The sequence below is a fragment of the Pelodiscus sinensis genome, chromosome 1 (genome assembly GCF_052426305.1).
Source record: "Pelodiscus sinensis isolate ZL-2025 chromosome 1, ASM5242630v1, whole genome shotgun sequence".
Taxonomy (NCBI): domain Eukaryota; kingdom Metazoa; phylum Chordata; order Testudines; family Trionychidae; genus Pelodiscus; species Pelodiscus sinensis.
Window position 1 is genome coordinate 248,289,368 of NC_143052.1, and position 22,509 is coordinate 248,311,876.

Consider the following 22,509-nt stretch of genomic DNA (forward strand, 5'->3'; position numbering starts at 1 on the left):
AGTCCTAGGTAGTGACTTAAATTGTGGAAGTAAATGTGTGGTTGCGCAGGTGGTGGTGGAGAGGAGAGGGCTTTGGATTTTTTGACCATGGAATGCTGTTCCAGGAAGAAGGATTTCTAGGAAGAAATGGGATCTGCCTAATGAAGAGAGAGAAGACCTTCATTGCAGGCAGGCTGGCTAACCTAGTGCGGAGGGTCACTACCAGGGGATGATGACCTAAGCAGTGAGGTAAGTGGAGAAGTGGGATATGAAGAGGAAACACAAGGAGGAGGGTGCAACAGGGGAGGCCTCTTGATTTCTACTGAGAATGTAGGACAATCACCTAGGTATCTTAGGTGCCTGTACCTGGGGGTGGGGAACCTTTTTTGGGTCGGGGCTGCTGATCACAGAAAAAAAAAAAGCCACGGACACGGCCCCAGGCTGAGAGGGAGAAAGATATTCCACACTTTCCCCTTGCATGCCAGAGTCTAGAGGGGCCCAGGCTAGTAGATTTTGTGTGCTCCAGCCTCATGTGGTGGGGGGAAGTACAGAGCCTTGGGAACCAGATCCAGGCAAGCCGGGGGCCACATCCAACCCCCAAGCTTTAGGCTCCCCACCCCTTCTGTACATGATCACAAGAAGCCTGGGAGATAAACAGAAAAAACTAGAAATCCTGGCACAGTCAAGGAACTTTGAGTGACTGGAATAAAAGAGACTTGGTGTGAATGAGTGAAAATTGCTTCTTAGCTCTTGATCAGTTAGAAATTGCATCCTTAGCTGCTCTCTCATAGAAACTGCACCAGCTTCCTGTGCTTTAGAAAATAATTGCATTTTTTAGAAGAAATAAACTCTTGAATAGGCAGCAGAATATCTAATAGGATATTACACACTATCCCCTTTCAGAGTAGAATCATTGACTACCTAGTCTGAAATATAGCCATCACAGCTTGGAGAATGATGTTATGGTACACATTCCGGCTGTGTCTTTTGCAGAAAAACTTGCCAGCTGTCTACACTGGCCACTTGAATTTCCGCAAGAACACTGACTTCCTACTATCTGAAATCAGTGCTTCTTGTGGAAATACTATGCTGCTCCTGCTCGGGCAAAAGTCCCTTTTGCGCAAAGCGTTTGCGCAAGAGGGCCAGTGTAGACAGCTCAGATTTGTTTTGCGCAAAAAAGCCCCGATGGCGAAAATGGCGCTCTGAGTGGCTACATCTAGACTGGCATGATTTTCCGCAAATGCTTTTAACAGAAAAGTTTTCCGTTAAAAGCATTTTCGAAAAAGAGCATCTAGATTGGCACAGACGCTTTTCCACAAAAGCACTTTTTGTAGGAAAGCCTCTGTGCCAATCTAGACGTAGTTTTGCGCAAGAAAGCCCCGATCATCATTTTGGCAATCGGGGCTTTTTTGCGCAAAACAATACTGCGTTGTCTACACTGGCCCTCTTGCGCAAAAGCATTTGCGCAAGAGTGCTTTTGCCCGAACAGGAGCAGCATAGCATTTCCGCAAGAAGCACTGATTTCAGACGGTGGGAAGTCAGTGTTCTTGTGGAAATTCAAGAGGCCAGTGTAGACATCTGGCAAGTTTTTTCGCAAAAGTAGCTGCTTTTGAGGAAAAACTTGCCAGTCTAGACGCAGCCACTGTCTCAGTAATGCTGAGTGAGTCTCGGTAATTTGAAACAGAATGTTGCCTTCTTGGCATGCCTATTGTTTTGTGCTGGTGTTTATCTTTCACTGTATGTAATTTTGATGGGGAAGGCAGAGGCAAATAGCTAGCATCCATCTTTATAAAAATGTGGAAAAAACTATTTGATCATTTTTAAGCTTGAGTGCAACAATAGATATGTTTATAGTTTAGGTCCAAAACTGCCATTTTGAGCAACAATTGTATGATATTAGTGGCCATAGTGATATTAGTGGCAACAGATCAGTGATCTATGAAAACTCCCATTGACTTCAGAGGTCACCTCTGTGTAAATGCTCTTCTCACAGATAGTATACAGGATGCTCCATCTCTTGGGCTATATCTACACTATGAGTTAAAGGTGTGAGTCTCCTGATTGTTTAAAAAAATCTCATGGTAGCTCAGTGAGATCAAGCACACTTATAAATAGTAGTGTGACTATGATGACACAGGCAGTAGCAGTGGAGGTATGGCTGAATTGTGACAAAATAGGTGCCTGCCATTTTTTGGCGAGTTTATATGCTGCACAGCTCAGCTGTGCTTTTGCTGCCACTACCCCAGCTACCATGATTACACTACTATTTATACCCAAAGTAGTTCTCATTGATCTAGTGTGAGTATATGTACATGAGCAGGAGATGCCCACACCACCCCCAACTTATATTTTGGATATGGTCTCAGGCAGCAGATACTGCAGCTTGCAGAGGATAAACTGAGAGACTGGCTGACCCTATAGAACTGATATATTATCAGTGTTGCTCCATCACAGCCATTTTGCTTCCTCATCCATTGTGTGTGTGGGGTGGAAGGGGGGAGGTGGATTGGTGACTGGGAAGAAGTATAGCTTCTTGACTACTTTGTTCAAAAGCTCTCTGCAGATGTTTCCCAAATTTCACTGGCTACTTCCTATAGTGATGCATTCTTTTTGCTTTGTTAATGAAAGCCAAAATCTGTCCTCTGTTCTCCTGTTGCAACTGGGATTTATTCAGATGAGCCTTGGCTCTGCAAGAGAGAACAGGCAGGGTAGCCATCTGATAAACTCCCATGAGGTTTATACACCAATAAGAGTTTTCATGGTAGTTTGACAGTAATTCCTTGGTTCCAATACTTCAGATTTCTACAAGCCCATGCATACAAATAATGTATTAACCAAAACATTTAAAAATGTGTCTTTATTCTTATTTATTTTTGTAAAATGAAATTGCTCTGCCATTTTTATTTGAATAATGGTAAACGTAGTGCATCCCTCTTGTTTCTCTTTTTCTGCCTACTATTAAGTACTGTGTCTTCCTAGATATACTCTGATGCACGCAGAACATTTTGGTGGCTGCAAAGTAAATAATAGTCACCCTCTTGAAGATCTTTATCCTCATTAATGAGTTAATCCTCACAAGAAGCAGTGAGGCATGTATGTATTCCTGTTTCAGCAAGCAGCATATCCAAACTTTGCTGACAGTACACTGCTAGTTTCAGTTTAGTTTTTTGATGTTATTTTTGTTCAGTATAATGGATGTGACTATGTGTTCAACAGAACTGAAATACAAAGTGGTAGATTTTGAAGATAGAAAGTATGATTTGTGTTACTGGAAAATTTGCAGGTGTGCGGGACATAAAATGTGTGTTTTGTGATCGTAAGCTATATTCTTCACTGTATAATTCTTTTATATTTTTAGGTCCAAGTTCTCCACAGCCAATACCAAGGAGGGCTGACTGCTCCTCACTCTGGAATCTGTCACCACTTCTCAGAATACCAGCCTTAGGGCTGTTTTAGATCAATAAAGGTTACTGCACTCATCTCTCATGACCTTCTCTGAATCCAATTCCAGGAGTGGGTCAGCCAGTCCAGGTGTAAGAAAGTATTTTGAGAAGCTCGGCGAGCAACTAGAAATGCTATTATTGAACCCGACTCTATGGGAGAGTAACTTTATTTGGTTATTTTTCAATTAGTCAGATGTATAAGATGCTAAAATAAGAGGATCATATCTCTGAATCAGTGGAGTCTGCTTTCCAATGAGAATAAACATGTTCACCACTAATTATATCATATCAAAGCCACATTCTGATTCTGTTAATTTCCTTACATTGTATCTCCTCACACCCTCTTTTGTCCTAATTAAAACATGCAAGCCATGTAGAAATGTCATATTTATAATTTAAGACAAAGTTGCTTTCAAAGTAATTTTCTTTTATTTAGTGTTTGATCCCTTATTTCATGTGCTTTCCTCCATCTGGCAGTTGTCACTAAGGCAGATGGCCACCAGCTGGGAGGGCAACATATGTGTCTCCCTCCAGATCTGCTGCCAGAGCTGCTCAGTAAATGCAATGTGAAGGAATAACATGTAAGTCTGTTACCTACACAATGAGCTCACTTGTCACCACTTTCAGTGTCTGACTATGAAATTCCACTCTCAAACCTGAGTTCTTGTCAGCATGTTGCAGATTTTTTCCTTGTACATTTGCCCTAAAAGTCTTATGGCTATATTTTGTCTTTTGACTATGTTATAAATAAATATCAGGACAGATGCCTACATTTTCAAACTTAATTTCCTTAAATCAGGCATCTGCATTTTTATGTAGACACCCAAACAAAAGCTCCTGCATCGAAGTATCGGAGAGAGTGTGATATTTAGTGAAAGTGAGGTTGAGGGAGTGGCTGTTTGAGTGAATGTGGGATTTGGTCCCTCTGAAGGTCAAACAGGGAGGTGAGAGTGCGGAGGTGGGAATAAATAATCTATATTGTTTTACAATCTTTTTTGTTCTATATGAAATTTAACCCATTAATCAACACCTCAAATTTATATTATTTTTTAAAAATTGTTACTTAATTGTGCAAACTGTGCAATGAATATTTTTAAAAATTGTACACTTTATGTAAGAGAAATGTAGGCAATTGAATTCTAAGACTAGTATTACACCTAGACCAGTTTCCAGGAGACATGCATGCCTACTTTATTTTTATTAAAAATATATTAATCGATGTGTTCAAACCTGAGTGCCTAACATTAGACATCTAAATCCGTATTAGGCAACTAAATGACTGACTTTAATACAAGCTTCACTATTCACTATTCTGAAAATTAGGCTGACTACTTGAATGCTTAATATTTGATGTAGGTGCCTATCATAGCACAACCATGTTTGAAAAAAATGACAATTTAAATATATAGAAAAGGTGCGATTGTCACACGCACATAGCCAAGTTATCTGTCTATAGCTTGGCCTACACTTAAATGTTTTGCTGTGTTGGTCAGGAGTAAAAGTCTCATTCCTAAATGGTACGACCCCTAGCGTAGCCATAGATATACCATCAAAAAGTTCCTTTGCCAGCACAGCTTATGTTGTTCAAGAAACTTACATAACCTGTACCAGCAAAATACTCTTTTAGCATTATAAACTTGCTTTCCACAGCCTTTGCTTATTTAACTATCCCAAAGAACCCTTTCAAGCATAGACAAGGACTAAAATTGAAAGTCAGTGAAAGCTAGGTGATAAATTCACTTAGGCACATATAAAAATCTCATTGTTGGAACCCAGTTTCTATTGAATGTCAATGAGTTAGGCTCCTTTGAAAATCTCAACCTAAAATTATAGTAAAATAAGTTAATATGGTGATGAAAAGTTTTGCACAGTTCACATTTTATTCAGTTGCCTCCAAATGCTTTTATCTCACTTGTTCAAGTGCTCCGGAATATAATGGAGCAATTATGATTTCAGGTGGGGTTGCATACATGTTATGTTTTCAGATTTGCTTGAGACCGCAGAACCACAAAAAATACAGTATGTGATATTTCCCTATTTTACAGTATTGTGTGCACTTTACACAGTAGGGGTTTTTTTTTTTTTAGCACATATAGAACAAAATCTTCTAGTGGCCACAATTGGCTTTTTGGAATGTCCAGTGGTTCCCCTTGTATTGGGACACCTTCCATATTTTAAACAATCTAATATTACTTTAAATTGAGGTATATTTTATTATCCTCCCTTTCAAAATCTGTAGAGCCAAACTCTGTCCTAAATTCACTTGTGCAACTTTACTGAAATCAATCATTATGCTTGTATACATCAAGGGTTGGCTTGAATTGTAAAGGAATAAATTTGGGATCATTTTGTAGATACAAAAACTCTCTTTCAAGTCACATTATTTTCTGAGAAAAGCAAGTTTGACTTAAAAGCCCCAAAACTTTGAATTACATCTAATTTACTGTTCACTGTTTTATTACTACAAATAGGTTTCAATATTTCTCGCTTCACATTTCACCTCATATTTCCAGTTCTCCACTGACCTTTTCTAGGTTGTGCTTTTTTGGTTAGATTTCTTTTTAATTGCTGCAATGCAGATTATTTTCATACAGCATTTTGTATTTACTTAATCCCTGAATCTTGTCAAAACTGACTTCTACACTGCTCAGCTCCCTTCTGCCATTTCAGCAGGATTGAACCTAGGCAAAATGAATCAACCTACACCTACATATGATTTGTTAAACTTTTATTAAATGCAATGGAAAGTATATTATTTAATATACCTTTTACATCTTAAAAGTTCTGTACAGACACTTTCTAAGCATTCCTAATATCACTCTTATGAAATAGGTGGGTGTGAGCCAAGATCATACAGCCATAGCAAGAACTGGCGTTATGTCTCAGAAGTTCCTGGTTTCTACCATGTGCTCATTCCACTAGTCCTTGATGCTTCTTGCTGTGTATGGAATTCCAAAGCACTAGAATACTAAATAAATATGTGAGAACGGATTAGGCTATGCCACTGAAGACCACTGGCCTGCCAATTTTGTATGCTTGCTTATAACACAGTACTGTTCAGTAAATCAAAGAACAGCTTTCACATATACGGAAAAAAGTTAGTTAAAATTTGAACCTTTCTTCCATCCAGACCTGCATGCTCATACAGGCTGATCTCATGTACATTAAATATGGGTTTGAGTTTGCAATATTTCATGAGGTCATAAAGAACATCTGTTATCCAATGTTCAACCGCAAATGCATCAATGTGCCTTTCTCTCCACTATGCTGTGGCTTAAATTGCATCACACCATGATTTTTCCATCCATATGCCATTCGTTAGTTGCAGGGATATTGGAAAATTCAAATTCACAAGCCAAATTGCTAGCTTTTCCAGCTCTAGATGTTCGTTGATAGGCACCCATTGGATCTGGGTGCAGTTAAAGTACTGACGAGCTTCCTCCACATCTTCTGTTTTCCAAGTGTTTTTGCAGATATGCAGCCATATGAAAAACGTTTGCTCTTCTCTTTAATTCTCTAAACCTTGTTCTGGATACTTTTCCCCATTGTTCAAGTACTCTCTCCACCCCACCCCACATTTTTCACACCAAAATAGGGTAGGGTTCTAAATGACAGCTTCTATCATTTTTGAGGCCTGGAATTACACCTCTTTTTAAACAAAACTGTGAAAGATGGTCAGGGATAGAATCATAGAATCATAGGACTGGAAGGGACCTCGAGAGGTCATCGAGTCCAGCCCCCTGCCCTCAAGGCAGGATCAAGCTCCGTCTACACCATCCCTGACAGATGTCTATCTAACCTGTTCTTAAATATCTCCAGAGAGGGAGATTCCACCACCTCCCTTGGCAAAGGGATGCTTGTGATATTTTAGAATATTATGTGTTTCAGCTGTATGTTGTATTGCTGTTGTGATATTTGTTACAAGATTTCAAGGGGGTGAAACATGCAGGAATTAGTGGTATGAAAGCAGACAATAGCTTCAGATAGCCTGTTGTGATAACTGGGCCTACAAATGTATCCTAATTGTGATTCATCTGCAAAAAGTATGTAAAAGTGTGTAAGATGTCAAAATAGCCTACAATAAGAATGTTAATCAGAGATAACTATAAGAAGTATCAAAAAAACAAGTGCAAGAAAACTAGAGAAGAAAGACTAAATTTGTGTGCTCCTACCATAAGAATGAGCTTTTAACATTCAATAACATAACCTTTAAAGAGAGGCAAACATTGAAAATATTTTGTCTCCTGTCAAATTAATGGGGTCCTACTGGACAAAAAGCTATATTTATACAAAGATAGAAGTTTAAGCTATGCTTGACAACCATACACAAGTAGAGGGTTATGTCTCATTTCTCTTAAAGAAATGTGCATGAGCTGGAGTCAGATGAATTTTCTCATCTATGAAGTTCAAATCCATAGTTGAATTTCCTTCAGATTCAGGGATCTTCATATCCAGCATTTTGGTTTGGTTCTACCATGGTTAATATAAATCAGAACAGGATTTATTTAAAAAAAAGAAAATGTAAACCTTGCTCAACTATATAGAGTGGGCTGAGTCACAGTGGCATGAAGACTTGCATTTACATAAAAGTCTCCATCCTAGTCTGGCTCCTTGAAATGAGTAAAAGGAGAAAAGTTTTTGAATCTTATATTTTTAAGTAAATTATTTATTTGTCATAAATGGATTAAGGTAAAATCGAACAGACCCTCTGGCCTGGGACCAATTCAAAAAAATACTCCCCAGAATATATATTTTTATTAGCAGCTGCTCCACTCAACGATCTTGCTTTGCAGCAACCCTCCACCTGAGAATGTGAATCTCCTGTGTTTATTTGATCCATACAGGGCATGTTTATCCATAATTCATTGTTAGGGACACAAATAAATTGTGACTACCTCTGTGATTCCAGCAGGCAGATGAATAACATCTTAATGAAATATAAATGGGAGGAGGTTTTCCTCCAAACTTATCTGAAGACCTGTTAATTCACTTCTTCAAACTCTATGTAAAAGATATGTTTACATTAGAGCTCTTTTTAAGGTAAGTAGTTTCTTGGGATCTCCAGAACACTTAGAATAAAAGAAAAGCTTTCAGATTACCATGTAAATATGTTTAAAAAACAATGCATAGTCCTGTAGCTCTCTAGAGACTAACAAAACAAGTAGATGTTATTATGAGCTTTTGTGGGCATAACCCACGCCTTCAGACAGTTGTGAAATGGGTTGTGTCAACAAAAGTTCATGATACCATCTACATGTTTTGTTAGTCTCTAAGGTGCTACAGAACTATCTGTTGTTTTTTAAGTTTTTCATTTACAGACTAACATGACTACCTCTCTGAAACACTGTAAATATGTGTCGGCATCAACCATGATCAAAATTTTATCAAACTTCAGAATAAAAAATATGATCTGTTCTAGCTTTTTAAGTTTTAGGAATGAACAAGGAAGCAGACCTGCAGTGTTGGTTGCTTCAATATTGTAGTCCAAAACTGTCTTCTCTAACAACAGTTGTACAATATTAATTGTTGAAGCAGAACTGATAACTTTGCAAATGTTGTTCTTAACAGATAAAGTTAACTAGACATGAATGAGCAGAAAGTATTCCTTGAAATATATTCTCTATTCAGTGAAATAGGTGAAGGCTAATTGGTATTACAGTACAGCCTGTGTTATCTGGCACGCCTGGGCATTAGGGAGTCCCGGTAACCTAAAAATTCTGGTTATCTGAGCGGTGATGGGGGCCAGAGCCATGCGAGGCCTACAGGGGAGGCACGGGAGCTGTGAGGGGGCTGGGATGTGGCCTCCTGGGGGTGGGGGCACAAGCCACGAGGGAGGGGGGATGGGATGTGGCCTGGTGAAGGAGGTTGGAAGCCGGGGGGCAGGAGGTGGAGGTGGAGATGGCAGGGCAGCCTGCCGGGGGGTGGGGAGGAGAGTTGTGAGGCACTGGTCTGCCGGGGGTGCAAGGAGCCGTGGGAGGAGCCGAGATGCTTGCTGCTTGCTTGCAGCTGCCGTTCACCACTCCCTCAGGTACATGCTGCATGCTCGTCTGAGGAGCAGCCTGACACTTAAAGGGCCAGTTTCCTTTTTTGTTTGTTTGGTTTGTTTTGCTTTTCCTGGCATCAGAAATTTGCTGGTTTCTACAGTTTTCCGAATGCTTAAGTTCCAGATAGCACAGGTTTTAATTATATTTTCTGTCTCTTAATCTGTTAAGCATTTCTCTGAACTCTAAACGCTGTACAGGTTGGCCCTCTTAGGCTTGACACCCTCGAGACCTGAGCAGCCCAAACAAGGGAGTTTCTCAAACCAGGGGAGGTCAGCCTCTGGCTCTCCTAGGGCTCCCCTCCTGGCTGTGGCCCCCCTCAGTGCGCTGCCCCTAGCCCTCCTGCTGGGCTCTGCTGCCCGCAGCCTACTGGTGGGGTTCTATGCTCCCAGCTGGTGGGGCTCCATACCCCCAGCCAGCGAGGTTCTCTTCACCCTGCCAACAGAACTCTGCACCTCAGCTGGCGGGCTCTTCTATGAGCTGCAGGTCTTACTCCGGCTGGTAGGGCTCCATGCTCCCAGCCAGCAGGGCTTCCTGCCCCCATCCATGGCCCGTGGGCTGTCAGTCATTGTCAACCTCTGTGGCTAGGACTCTCTGATCCAGCAAAATCCATGATCCCAGACCAGAGGTTAAACCTGCACATTGTTATACAAATATATTAAAAAAATGAAAGTGTTATAAAAATGCTGATATTAAATACAGAAGGAAAATATAATCCATTTTTCTTGTAACTGTTTAGGAAGGTTACAATATACAGCAGTCCACTACACAGGAAACACCGGGATTACACAAATGATCCAGGATATTAGCAATCTTGGGTAAAATAACCCTTAGTTATAGATAATGTTTTCAGTGTTTAGCAGAGTAGTTTGCAGCCTTCGTGTTGCTTAAACCCAGATGGCTTAATTTTGTTAATTTTCTTTGTCTGCATAGCATCAGAAGTTATTTTCTTAACATATGGAAGACCAAATGCTCCTTATGGCTGTAACAAATAAAAGAGAACTGGACACGGCACTGAATGTTAACAATCTTTAGCAACACTACTCTAGTTAAGGGTTTTCTCAGCATTTACATTACAATTGTTAAACAAAGCCTTGTATATTATTTTGTAGTGATGAAAGGGAACAGCTGGGGACATTGGGACATACCTACTTACTTAAGAACCCCACTATTATTCATATTGCTGCTTTTATTATCAGTAGAGGCACCTGAGCTGAATCCTCATTGACATAAGAGAGAAGGAGCTACTGGGACTGTTCTTTATAGAGATCTGCTGGTTTTGGAATTTACTTCTCTTTTGCGGTCTGATTACTAGAGCTGGCTAGTTTTCAAGGAAAACGTCATATAGTTTCACTGGAAAATTCAATAGAAAATTCTGTCAACACTTTTAGATTTTTTTTTTAACTAATTCTACTAATAGCCTTCATGGCATGCTGCAAAACTCATCCATTTCCCTTAGGCATTTAAAAACAGAAACAATTGCATGGGTAGTATGTTACCAGAGTTCATCAGCTTTCAGTTTCCCTAGGCTAAAGGTTCTCAATTATACTGAATGGCAATTTGGCACTTTGGTGACACTGGAGATATTAGTACAGGGATACTAAAGCAGAATAGGAAATTTTTTAAAAAGTGTGCCTGAATCCAGTTGAATACATTCCTGTTGTGGAAATTGAATTCTGTGAATAATTTTATCCAATATATGGCTATATATTGCAGGACATGTGAGAAACATATAGAGGAGATCCCAACAAAGGCAAGGGAATTATGAATGCATTTGAAGCGATAGCTAGGAATTCAAATGCTAAAATAACTTACATCAGAACCTTGGTATTAAACATATTGAATGCCCATAATTTAATATTACAATAGGTTCAAATACATCCCTGACTTTATCTCCATTACAGTCAATAGTGCTCCACCAGGGATGAATTTAGCCTAGAGCTATTCTTCTTTCTCTTACCTCAAATCCATCTCTAAAACTTACCCTTTACAGGATTCTACCCTTTCTAGGTTACGTCTATGCTGAAGCATTTTGTCTGCAGAGGAAATGCAAATGAAGATCTCATTAGCATTTCTTGCGTTCTCATCTGCATAATCTCTTCCAATCCGTTTTGCAGAAGAAGTTTTTTGGGAAAAAAACGTAGAGTAGACGGGGCTATTTTGTGCAATAGTCCTTATCCTTCAAAAAAGGAGGTATACCGGATCTTGTACAAAAGGGTTTTTTTTGCACAAAATGGCCCCATCTACACTGAGGTTTTTTCCGCAAAAATCTCTTCCGCAAAACAGATCGGAAGAGACTATTCAAATGAGAGCACAATAAATGCTAATGAGTTTTTCATTTGCATTTCCTCTGCAGACAGAATGCCACAATGTAGATGTAGCCCTTGTGTTAAAAAATAACCCATTTCTGGTGTCCTTCCTTGAGTATCATGAGTTCCTTTTTCAGCAGTCATGGGTAAATGCAGACTGAGGATAAGTCTACAATACCTCTTTTTTTCTGAAAAAGGTACGCAAAGAGGGCTCTGATTTTTTTTTGGAAGAGGCTTTTCCAAAATTTGGCCCACCTGCACTGGGCCAAATATCAGGAGATTCCCCTCTTTCAGAAGATCCTTTCTTCCTCATAGAATGAGGAAGACATGGTTTTCGAAAGAGCACGTTTGCTTTTCTGCAAAAAAAAAGCAGACGAGCAGAAGTGTTGCCTGGACATGGCGGAGGTTTTCCAGGATACCCTAGGGTATGTCTACACTACCCTCCTAGTTCGAACTAGGAGGGTAATGTATGCATACCGCACTTGCTAATGAAGCCCGGGATTTGAATTTCCCGGGCTTCATTAGCATAAGCGGGGAGCCGCCATTTTTAAATCCCCGCTGCTTCGAACCCCGTGTAGCCCGGCTACACGGGGCTCGAACTAGGTAGTTCGGACTAGGGTGCCTAATCCGAACTACCGGTACACCTTGTTTCACGAGGAGTAACGGTAGTTCGGAATAGGACCCTAGTCCGAACTACCTAGTTCGAGCCCCGTGTAGCCGCGCTACACGGGGTTCGAAGCAGCGGGGATTTAAAAATGGCGGCTCCCCGCTTATGCTAATGAAGCCCGGGAAATTCAAATCCCGGGCTTCATTAGCAAGTGCGGTATGCATACATTACCCCGCTAGTTCGAACTAGCGGGGTAGTGTAGACATACCCATAGATATCATGGAAAACCCCCGCAATCTAGACGTACCCTTAGTGAAAATGTACTGTATTGTAATGGTATGTCCCTGTAAGGTTACTGCTCAGCTGTAACCTAAGAATCGATGTGCTACTGGTGGCTTGTCTCAGTGCTAGTACGTACATTGTTTCTGTGTGTGACACAGGTTTTGGGAGCTCAGCCAGCCAGAGTGTTGGACTTGTTCCTATATGCATGCCTGACTTTACTTCTCACAGGACATGAACTTATGTAACTTTTTCCTTCATATCACCCAATTATCACTCCTACACACTTCTTGCAGCCATGTCTTGTGAATTACAAATATTTTTGCATTGTTTCAGGAGAACTACAGACAAATTATTGCATAGTAAGTTATAGGGAAGTGTTACCTAAAATATTCAGTGCCAGTTTGGAATAATTCTTGTTTTGAATCACTGCTGAAGTGCTGCCCATCCATAGGTAGATGTATTATTCTGAATAAATACATTATCAGGATTTACTATTTAATGTTTTTAAAGTTCTGGATAAGGACTAGCTATGTTTTCTCCAGGTAGTGGTCATGGTAACTTGGACACAGATTTCAGTGATGTCCAAAGTCTGAAATGTAAAGGAAGAAGTGATTTTTGGACAGTTTGAGAAATCCTTCCTGTCACACTAAAATGTATATTGTCACAGTTTTCATATAAGGAAAAAAGTATTTGGCATTTTCCTGAAAAAACAAACAAACAAACAAACAAACAATCAGCATAGCATAGGGGGCATTAACAATTAAATAGTTTTGAGGTCCATTCCTGTATTAGTATTCAGAAGCAGCGTTGCCCAGTGGGTCGGGGGCCACTGACCCGCAGAAAAATCAGTCACAGGCCACACACAAGTCAGAAGTGGGGGGAATGGAGCACTAGAGCAGGCTCCCCAATATTGGAGGGGAAACCCTGAGCTTCGAGGGCTGGAATCAGGCAAGCCAGGTGCCTCATCCAGCCCCCATGTCTTAGCTTCCCCACCTGTGATTTAACTTAAAATGTGATTTAGTAAAATTTGGGAAAGCTGGAGAAGGAGGCAATCTGTGTAGAAAAGGCTGTCTGGAGAAAAATGACACACACTTGCTGATTAATGGTGAAAATCACAACATTTTTATGTAATTTGCATTCTTTGATCTCTTTGCCAAAACAAAACATTTTCTTTTTCTTTGGCAGAAGCGGTATCCAGAGCTAATACTATGACCACAAAGAGGGTTTATTGTTATATTGTTTGATGAGAGAATCAAACTCTCAAACAAATATGGGAAAAGGGCAGGCAGGTCGTCATGGGGACTTTAGTTAAAAGGAGAAGCTGCCAAACTGCTTCCTCTATAGGGAAAAAGTGAAAAAGCAACTGCAATGGAGCCTCAAGCTTAAGCTAATACTACAAAAGCAATAGTAGTATCATGTCTAAAGAATTTTATGTTTGACTTTACTGGAGTTTTTGCAGCAGCAGTGCCAAACCAGGTTCTTGGAGTAAGACAGAATTCTGGGCTCTGAACACTAATGTTGAGTTATTAACAATGTTAGCATTTAATTTGCTAACAAATCATTAAGGAAGTGACCCAATTCCCGTTGAAATCCTTGGTCAGACTCCCACTGATTTCAGAGGGAACTGGATCAAAGTTTCTAATGCTGAGTTTGCACAGTTACTGTCATAAAGTCAAGTAAGGGTGGAGTTCCAAAAAGTAATTTAATTTGAAATCAGCATTTATACATTCTGGATGAGATTCTAACCCTGACTTTGTCCCTTTTACCTGCCACAAAATGACATAAAGACCTTGAAAAGCCTCGTGTCTTGCCTGGAGTGGACTTTTGCAGTGCAAGAACAGTGGAAGGCAGCATCAGGCTGTCCTCTGAGCAACATCCTGAAAGGGGGAATTTCAGTGGTGGGAATTTGAGTGGCAGAGAGCAGGCCAGAAAATGGCACAGGCTATGGGGATTTTTGCCAGCTGCAGAGCAGCCCATTCACCGTCTGTGGATGGAAGATGCAATGACATTGTAAATTAGAGCAGCCCTTCAAGCACAGCCACATTTATGTTGGGGGCCACTCTGGCTCCTGAAGCAGCAAAGCATCTTAGTGACATATTTTAAAGTTCTTTTAGGCCCTCAGCCCTTAGGTGTTTTTATATTGCGTGATTAAAAACATACACCAGTCATCTAATAAGCAATAGTTTTAATTAGAAGAAGGAGAATAGACAAATCTTGCATCTTTGTCATGTGGTGAGTTGCTGTGGATGCATAAATTCTGCCTTTTCTGATCTTTTGTGATTCTTACCCATTGTACATTTACGGTGCACCTACACTGCACTCTCCTTGTGGCGGTGTGATTACCCATGCTACATGCCCTGTTTGCATGGGTATATACAGCAGTGCAGCTGATGAGGCACTGCTTAGAGCAGTGGTTCTCAACCCTCAGTCCATGGACTGGTGCCGGGCTATGAACCACTTGCTGCCAGGCTGTGGCACACTGCCAGGCCACACCCATGCCGGGTAGACACGCACGGTCCATGCTAATTTTCTCCTGGGCTGCAAGACAACACCGAGCCCTGTGGGCTGCCCCACCCCTTGTCGTGCAGGCTCCTCTGGGATGCAGGTGACGCCGTGGCTAGAACAGATCCCCATTGTCATCCGGCTCCTTGCCCACTCCCCCCCTCCCAGCACACATGAAAGGAAACAGGGGGGCTGGGGTCCTGATGGTGTGCAAGGGAGGTGACACTGCTGCCAGAGAGTTGCTGTCCATGGGGAATGGAGGAGAGAGCTGCCAGTGTGCTGCCCCGGGCTGGGCAGGAGGGTGAGTCTGGGCACTGGCTGACAGGGTGTAGGGGACAGAGCGGTTGGGAGGAGCTTTGCTCATGTGCATGTTATCGCACCCCCCCCTCAGTTTCAGGGGGTGGATGGCGCCGAGCAGTCCGGGAACACGGTCTGAGTAGCGCGCACTGCCTGTGTGGCAGGTGTGCTGGGGGACGGCCTTGTGCAATAGCTGTTGTACAAGCACCATCCCTTGCACACTGCCCAGATAGTCACTGTGTCCGACAGGTGGCTGGGAGGCAGGGGGAGCAAGGTGCCTAGGCCTAACTTGTTTGGAGTTGGCAACACCTCTTCCTCCCTTCTCACACTCATGTGCCTGTGAGCATCCCTGGAGAAAGCAGTGCGCAGGCTTGTGCTAGCACTTTAGGGATCTTCCCTGGATGCTGCGGGAAGTGGTGCCAGGCTGGCTATGAGGGGAAACCACTGGGCTCAGAGCTCATCCATCCTGACTGGAACTGCGGGAGTTTTGTCTGACAGTAAGTTTCCTGCCAAACGCATTGTTCCAGGGGTGCTCAAACCTGTCACAAATGTTGGAGCGAATTCAGGGAATAGTTTCAGCCGGGAAACAAACAAATCAATCAACCCCCAAAACAAAATGTTCAGCCATGTTAAAAAGATTCTGTTTTGCAGGTGTCGAAACAAATTATTTTGACATCTCTTTTTTGATCCCTGTATTCTGTAGATATCTGCGAACTCTGATCCATTACAAAGATGTGTATTGTGTTGCGTACAGATATGATTTTATGGATAGAAACATCAAATAGATAAATCCATATAGGATGTAGGTAAATGAGCCTCCACGAATGTTCTTGTTAATCTTTTCCATCCATGTGCCGAATACATTTTTATGTGTACTAAGGTATTTGTGAATGTGCACCACCAATAGAAACAAAAAGACTAGGTGTGAGTGTTTTGCTAATCAGATGGGCCGCATTTGAATCTCTCCTGAGGAGCTGCACAATCACAGAGCTTATAGAGAACACTGTTAAAAATACAAAAAAAAAAAAGAAAAGAAAAGAAAATGGATGCCTACTCATGGCTGTGCCGATGGAACAGGTCAAATTTGGATGATGTTAGACTAGGTGCAAAGAATCATGGTCAAGTACACCCAAGCTCTCGGGTTGTCATCATGTATTTTTAAGAATCTAAAATGGAGACCTTTATCACTGAAACTAAAGGAGATGAGTACTGGGGGCTGTAAAGATTTCTTTTTGGATCATCCTGGTTCATTAAAAAACAGTACACAAGATGACAAATTGAACTATTAGACACTAAAAATTAGTTTGTCCTGCAGAGACAATAGAGTAATAAAATATAAAAAGTACTGGATTAGCATGTGTGATCATGTTTCTCTCTATTGGCTGACCTTGGAGAGATTAGTTCCCACTACTTACTGATAGACCATGCAAGTGCTTATGTCTCAAGCGGTACAAGGGCCCAGATTCAATTCCCATCCATCACCGAGGTGCCTGCTTATAATGTAAATACCCCGTGGGCACAGCTCAGACATGGGCATTTGGCATCACAAAAAGGATTTTACAGAAAGTTAAAAGAAATGAAACTGAGTTAAAATTGGAAGTATTCTAATCTTATGGTATTTACTATTTACTATCTAGTGAATACTCTAATAGTGGTACTGGCCTACATAGATGTTAAGAAAATAACAAGAAAAGAGAAAGAGTCTAGAAAGCCCAGGCAGTGCTACAAAAATAGCAGCAGCATGCTCCCTGAATACAGCAGCAAGAGCAATATCAAATGTTATACCTATTAAAGGACTGTGCCCAGGTCCAGCCCCTGGAGTCGCCTCTGGGAGATGGAACACTGCTCCAACATGTTCTTAGAATATCTAATTTATCAAATGAGTCATTGGAGTCTTTGCAGATATACACCCATAGTGGCAAAGCCAGTGGGTGAAAGTGACGTTGTGTGAAAGTGACACTGATGACTTTGAAAGACTAATGTTAAAATTAGTTTGCAATGAAAACAACTCCCTGGCAGACTAGAAATGTAATGGTACAAGTCAGGCAGAGGATGAATCATTCAGCGTCCACTTTTAACTATGAGCTGTGTTGCTTGTTTACCCTTAGGCACCAGACCAAGGGGAAAAGCGCAGCATTGCTTCTTGCTATGATTTTAACTTTAACATGAAGTTTCACAGTTGTCTGAAATAGCACTGGACAAAGACATTGGTAACAACTAACCAAAGTGATATTTCTTTCATTTTAAAACTATATACTGTACAACCCTCATTAAATTCCTGACTACAGTGCCTACTCTAATTTTGAAGGTCTATTCTGTTCATTGAATTCCACTGAAACTTGCCACTGAGTTATGTGATATCTGAATCAGGCCCATCATCTTTGTTGAATAGCTATGAAATTCCTCTAAAATTTATTTTTTAAGAAAATGAAACATTGTGCAGTGGCATCAATAGAAGCAGTTAGAAGACCCTAATTCAGAAAGCACAGTCTACTCAAGAAAGATTGGGAGAATTTGCAAAGGTCTATGGTAGCCTGTGAGAAACAGAGATAAGGGGATCACATAATGTGCATCACCATAAAATTTCAGAATGGATGATTTAGGTAGCCTCCCAGCACCCCTGTTAAAAATATCAGTTGCACAAGAGGGCTTATTTCTGAGTGGGAGCATCATAGTTCTTGCACCAAAAGCACTGATTTTACACATTAGAACATCGATGTTCTTGCGCAAGAAGTCCCCGCCAGTGTAGAGAGGCAGCATGTTTTTGCGCAAAAGCGGGTACTTTCGTGCAAAATCATGCCAATGTAGACACAGCCGGAGAGTAACAGTGGGGGTGAATAGGGGGAATGGGACATATTAGAATTTGAGAAAATGGACACGCAGAATATTACTGCCCATTAGAAACCATATTTGTCCTGTGGTTTTGTTTGGATTGAGTTAGAAGGAGCCTGCCTTTCTCTGTATCATGAAAATTGCAGGAGTGAGGAGGAGGCCAGTGTTAAAGATGATTTCTATGGTTTAATATATTAGTTTTCACAAGATTATGGGGGATATCTGTCCTGGTCTGTCTTCAGTATGGCCAGCTGGAGAGCTTAATGGGAAAAAAATCCATGTGTATTCACAAGCGGGAGTAATCAAATAAAAATAAGAATGTAGAGAATCATTGTATGATATACTAGAGATGCAGTGTAAGAAAGTGGAACGGAGACAGAAACATTTACTAGTAATGTAGGAAAAAATATTTAAGCTACAACACATTTTTTGTATTTAACTTGAAAATCACTTACTGAACACTTAATTGTTTTCTTTTTTTAAAAAATATTAAGATTTAAAGCGATTACAGTTTAATTTCAGGTGCAGACCCGAATGTGCTCTAAACATGTAATTCTGCAAGGTGCCAAGCATCCTCAATCCGCACTGGTTTCGGTGCTGAGGATCCCTCAGAATTGGGCCCTACATTTATGTATTTTGCTGGCACTCAACAATTATGTATGATTGAATTAGTTGCCAAAAATTACAGATTAATAAAGAATTAAGCAGCCTTAATGTCTTTAGTTTACCCAAGGATAATAATCTAGTTAGTTTAGGTAAGTATGCATCTCATATGCTAACAGGTCTGTTCCTTGGAAAGCTATACAGTATTATGAATGTATTATGAGGAAAATTAATATGACAAATAAGTTTAAAACCATCTTGGTAATCTCATTTATTTATGTATTGGGCTGTGGTAGCAGCATGAAAAGCAACTTAATCTGTATTTGGAAATGAGTAATGGCTCTGTATTTCTCTGCTCTGTTTATTACAGAAATGACCTTAAATAGTTTAAATAGCCCGTCAGTTACACTTCATTTAGCCTCAGGTGGAAGTGTGTGCAGATAGGAGAACAATTTAAATTATTTTCAAATGTTATTCCTCAGGATCTGTTTCAGGGTTGTGAAACATGCAGCCACTGTGTCTGATTACAAAAATGGTTAAAAGGCCAAAGTAACTTCCCTATAAAGTAAAAGTTTTCTGCTCCCAATCAGGACAACATATATTTCATCTTGCACAAGTTTTATTCCTTGACAATGTATTTCTCTGGAATGTGAATGGAAACTTTTCTCGGGTGCTGGGAGAAGAGATGATCTATGTGAAAACCTGTTAAGAAGCAGTTCACACTATTAAAAGGTCAGAGAAGCCCTGGCATGTAATGTAAAAGAAAAACTACCTCACATCTAGTTTCTTTTCCATGTGTGATATGAGATTGTGCTGTTTGACATTGACCCCATTTTGTCTAGGTGGATATGCAAATTAGTTTCCTCAGAGCCCAAAATATCTCTGAATTGAAATGCTGTTTCAAAGTTCATCCTGATACAGTATAATGGTAGAGCAGGACAAAACTTAACCTATGAGGGAATGCAGGATTAGGGCACAAGGATTTTCTGTTGTACACTGTGAAAGAGGCTATGGGAAGGGGGTTACTGAAAAGACCTACAAATAAAAAACACACTGAACTGTATAACAGCAGAAATTGGTCCAATAAAAGATATTACCTCAAAACAGTATAATGTACTCATATGCATCTCCTAAGGAAAGCATTCTTCGTAGGGACCCAAATCACCCTGATTGTATCAGGGCTTCTATTTCTTAGGAAAGTATTAGAAAGCAGTGCACCTGCACTCACGGGTAGAAAGAAGAGAGATTCCATGCATGACTTTATGGCTAAGGTTGTGAGACTTAGCTACTGATTTACCTATTTGTGAGAGGTTGTCAGCTCTTAGGACTGTTCACAGAGAAGGGAGTTGTTTCTGCTGACTCACCTGAGTGCCAAATCAGGAAGGTCCTGATAATTCTGGTGAGGTTGAAACGTGTGGGCTGAGATCATTAATATAAAAGTTTTTGTGCCATTAACATTACAACATTGTGCCATTAACATTACAACATCGTTTTGCTGTGCAGTAAGCAAAATTAAGAAAGTGGCAATAAAACCCTAAAATCAAATTACTGTTAATGTCATAAAAAACAACAAACAGTCTAGTAGCACCTTAAAGACTAACAAAACATAGAGATGGTATCACGAGCTTTCGTGGGCACAACCCACTTCTTCACATGAAGTGGGTTGTGCCCACGAAAGCTCATGATACCATCTACATGTTTTGGTAGTCTTAAAGGTGCTGCTAGACTGTTAGTTGTTTTTTAAGTTTTTCCAGTTATAGACTAACTCAGCTGCTTCTCTGAAGCTTTTGTTAATGTCATGACAGTACTAAACAAGCTAACTGAAAAATAATAACCTAAACAACACTAGCCAATCCTGACAACACTCCAGTCTAGCTTCACTTAATATATCTACACTAGCCCCCTATTTCGAACTAGGGAGGCTAATGAGGGTGACTGAAATTGCAAATGAAGCACGGGATTTAAATAGCCTGTGCTTCATTAGCATGTTCCCGGGTGGTCGCCATTTTGTAAATTGACTAGCCCGGAATAACTGCCCGCATCTACACGCGGCAGTGAAACGGGAGTTCGAAGTAAAGCCCTAACTCGAATTAGCTGTTATTCCTCTTGGAATGAGGTTTAACAGCTAATTTGAATTTAGGGCTTTACTTCGAACTCCCGTTTCACTGCCGCGTGTAGACGCAGGCAGTTATTCCGGGCTAGTCAATTTCCAAAATGGCGACCGCCCAGGAACATGCTAATGAAGTGTGGGATATTTAAATCCCGTGCTTCATTTGCAATTTTGGTCATCCTCATTAGCTTCCCTATTTCAAACTAGGGGGCTAGTGTAGACATACCCTTATATTAAAAAGTCTGTAGTAGGAAAATTTGTGAATATTTTCACCTGTGTCATTACTTTGATATAGCTGCTGTACTGCAGATTTCTCTGGTGCTATTAAATCATCTCCCTAAGGCTGCATCTCGACAGCACCCCCTGTCGGAATAAGCTACGCAATTTGCTCTATACAAATTGCATAGCTTATTCCGAGACTAGGTCAAAAGAGCTTATTTTGAATTTTGGCGCTGTGCAGACAGTGCCAAATTTCAAACAAGGCACTATTCTGACAAATCCCTTAACCCTTGTGGAATGAGGGTTACAGGGACGCCGGGATAGCTCACCCTTTATTTCAGGAAATAGTGAGAGTGTTTAAAGACAGAGTTGCTATTCTGGGATATTTCTGGTATCACAAAATAGCGACACAGTCTAGTCGTACCCTAAGGCAGAGTCATCTAGGGGCATAGGGATGGTTCAGTTAGAAACACAGGAAGAAACCAAGTTCTGGGGTAAGGTTTATTTTCATTTTAGGAATAAAAAAAACCCCAGGAGAAGGGAGAACTGGAACTCAATACATACACACTGGTTTCATCTAGAGAGTTCTGTCATAGACTCATTGGCTACGTCTAGACTGGCATGATTTTCCGCAAATGTTTTTAATGGAAAAGTTTTTCCATTAAAAGCATTTGCGGAAAAGAACGTCTAGATTGGCACGTACGCTTTTCCGCAAAAGCACTTTTTGCGGAAAAGCATCCATGCCAATCTAGACGCGGTTTTGCTCAAGAAAACCCTGATCGCCATTTTCACGATCGGGGCTTTTTTGCGCAAAACAATACCGCGTTGTCTACACTGGTCCTCTTGCACAAAAGCATTTGTGTAAGAGGGCTTTTGCCCGAACGGGAGCAATATAGTATTTCTGCAAGAACACTGACAATCTTACACGAGATCGTCAGTGTTCTTGCGGAAATTCAGGCGGACAGTGTAGACAGCTGTCAAGTTTTTCCGCAAAACTGGAAAAACTTGCCAGTCTAGATGCAGCCATAGAGTCTAAGGCCAGAAGGGCCCATTGTGATAATGTAATCTAACCTCCTAAATAAATCTGACCTGAATAACACGTAATACTTTCCCAGAATTTCTAGACCATATTTTAGAACCTTAAATCTTGATCTAAAAATTACCAGGGGTGGAGCATGTACTATGTATACAATATTCTTTTGGTGGTGGATTGTGAGATGCATCAAAGTTTTTAGTTTCTTAATTTTGGGTGCATTTTGTACAATATTTTTTGTTCCTAAAGTGT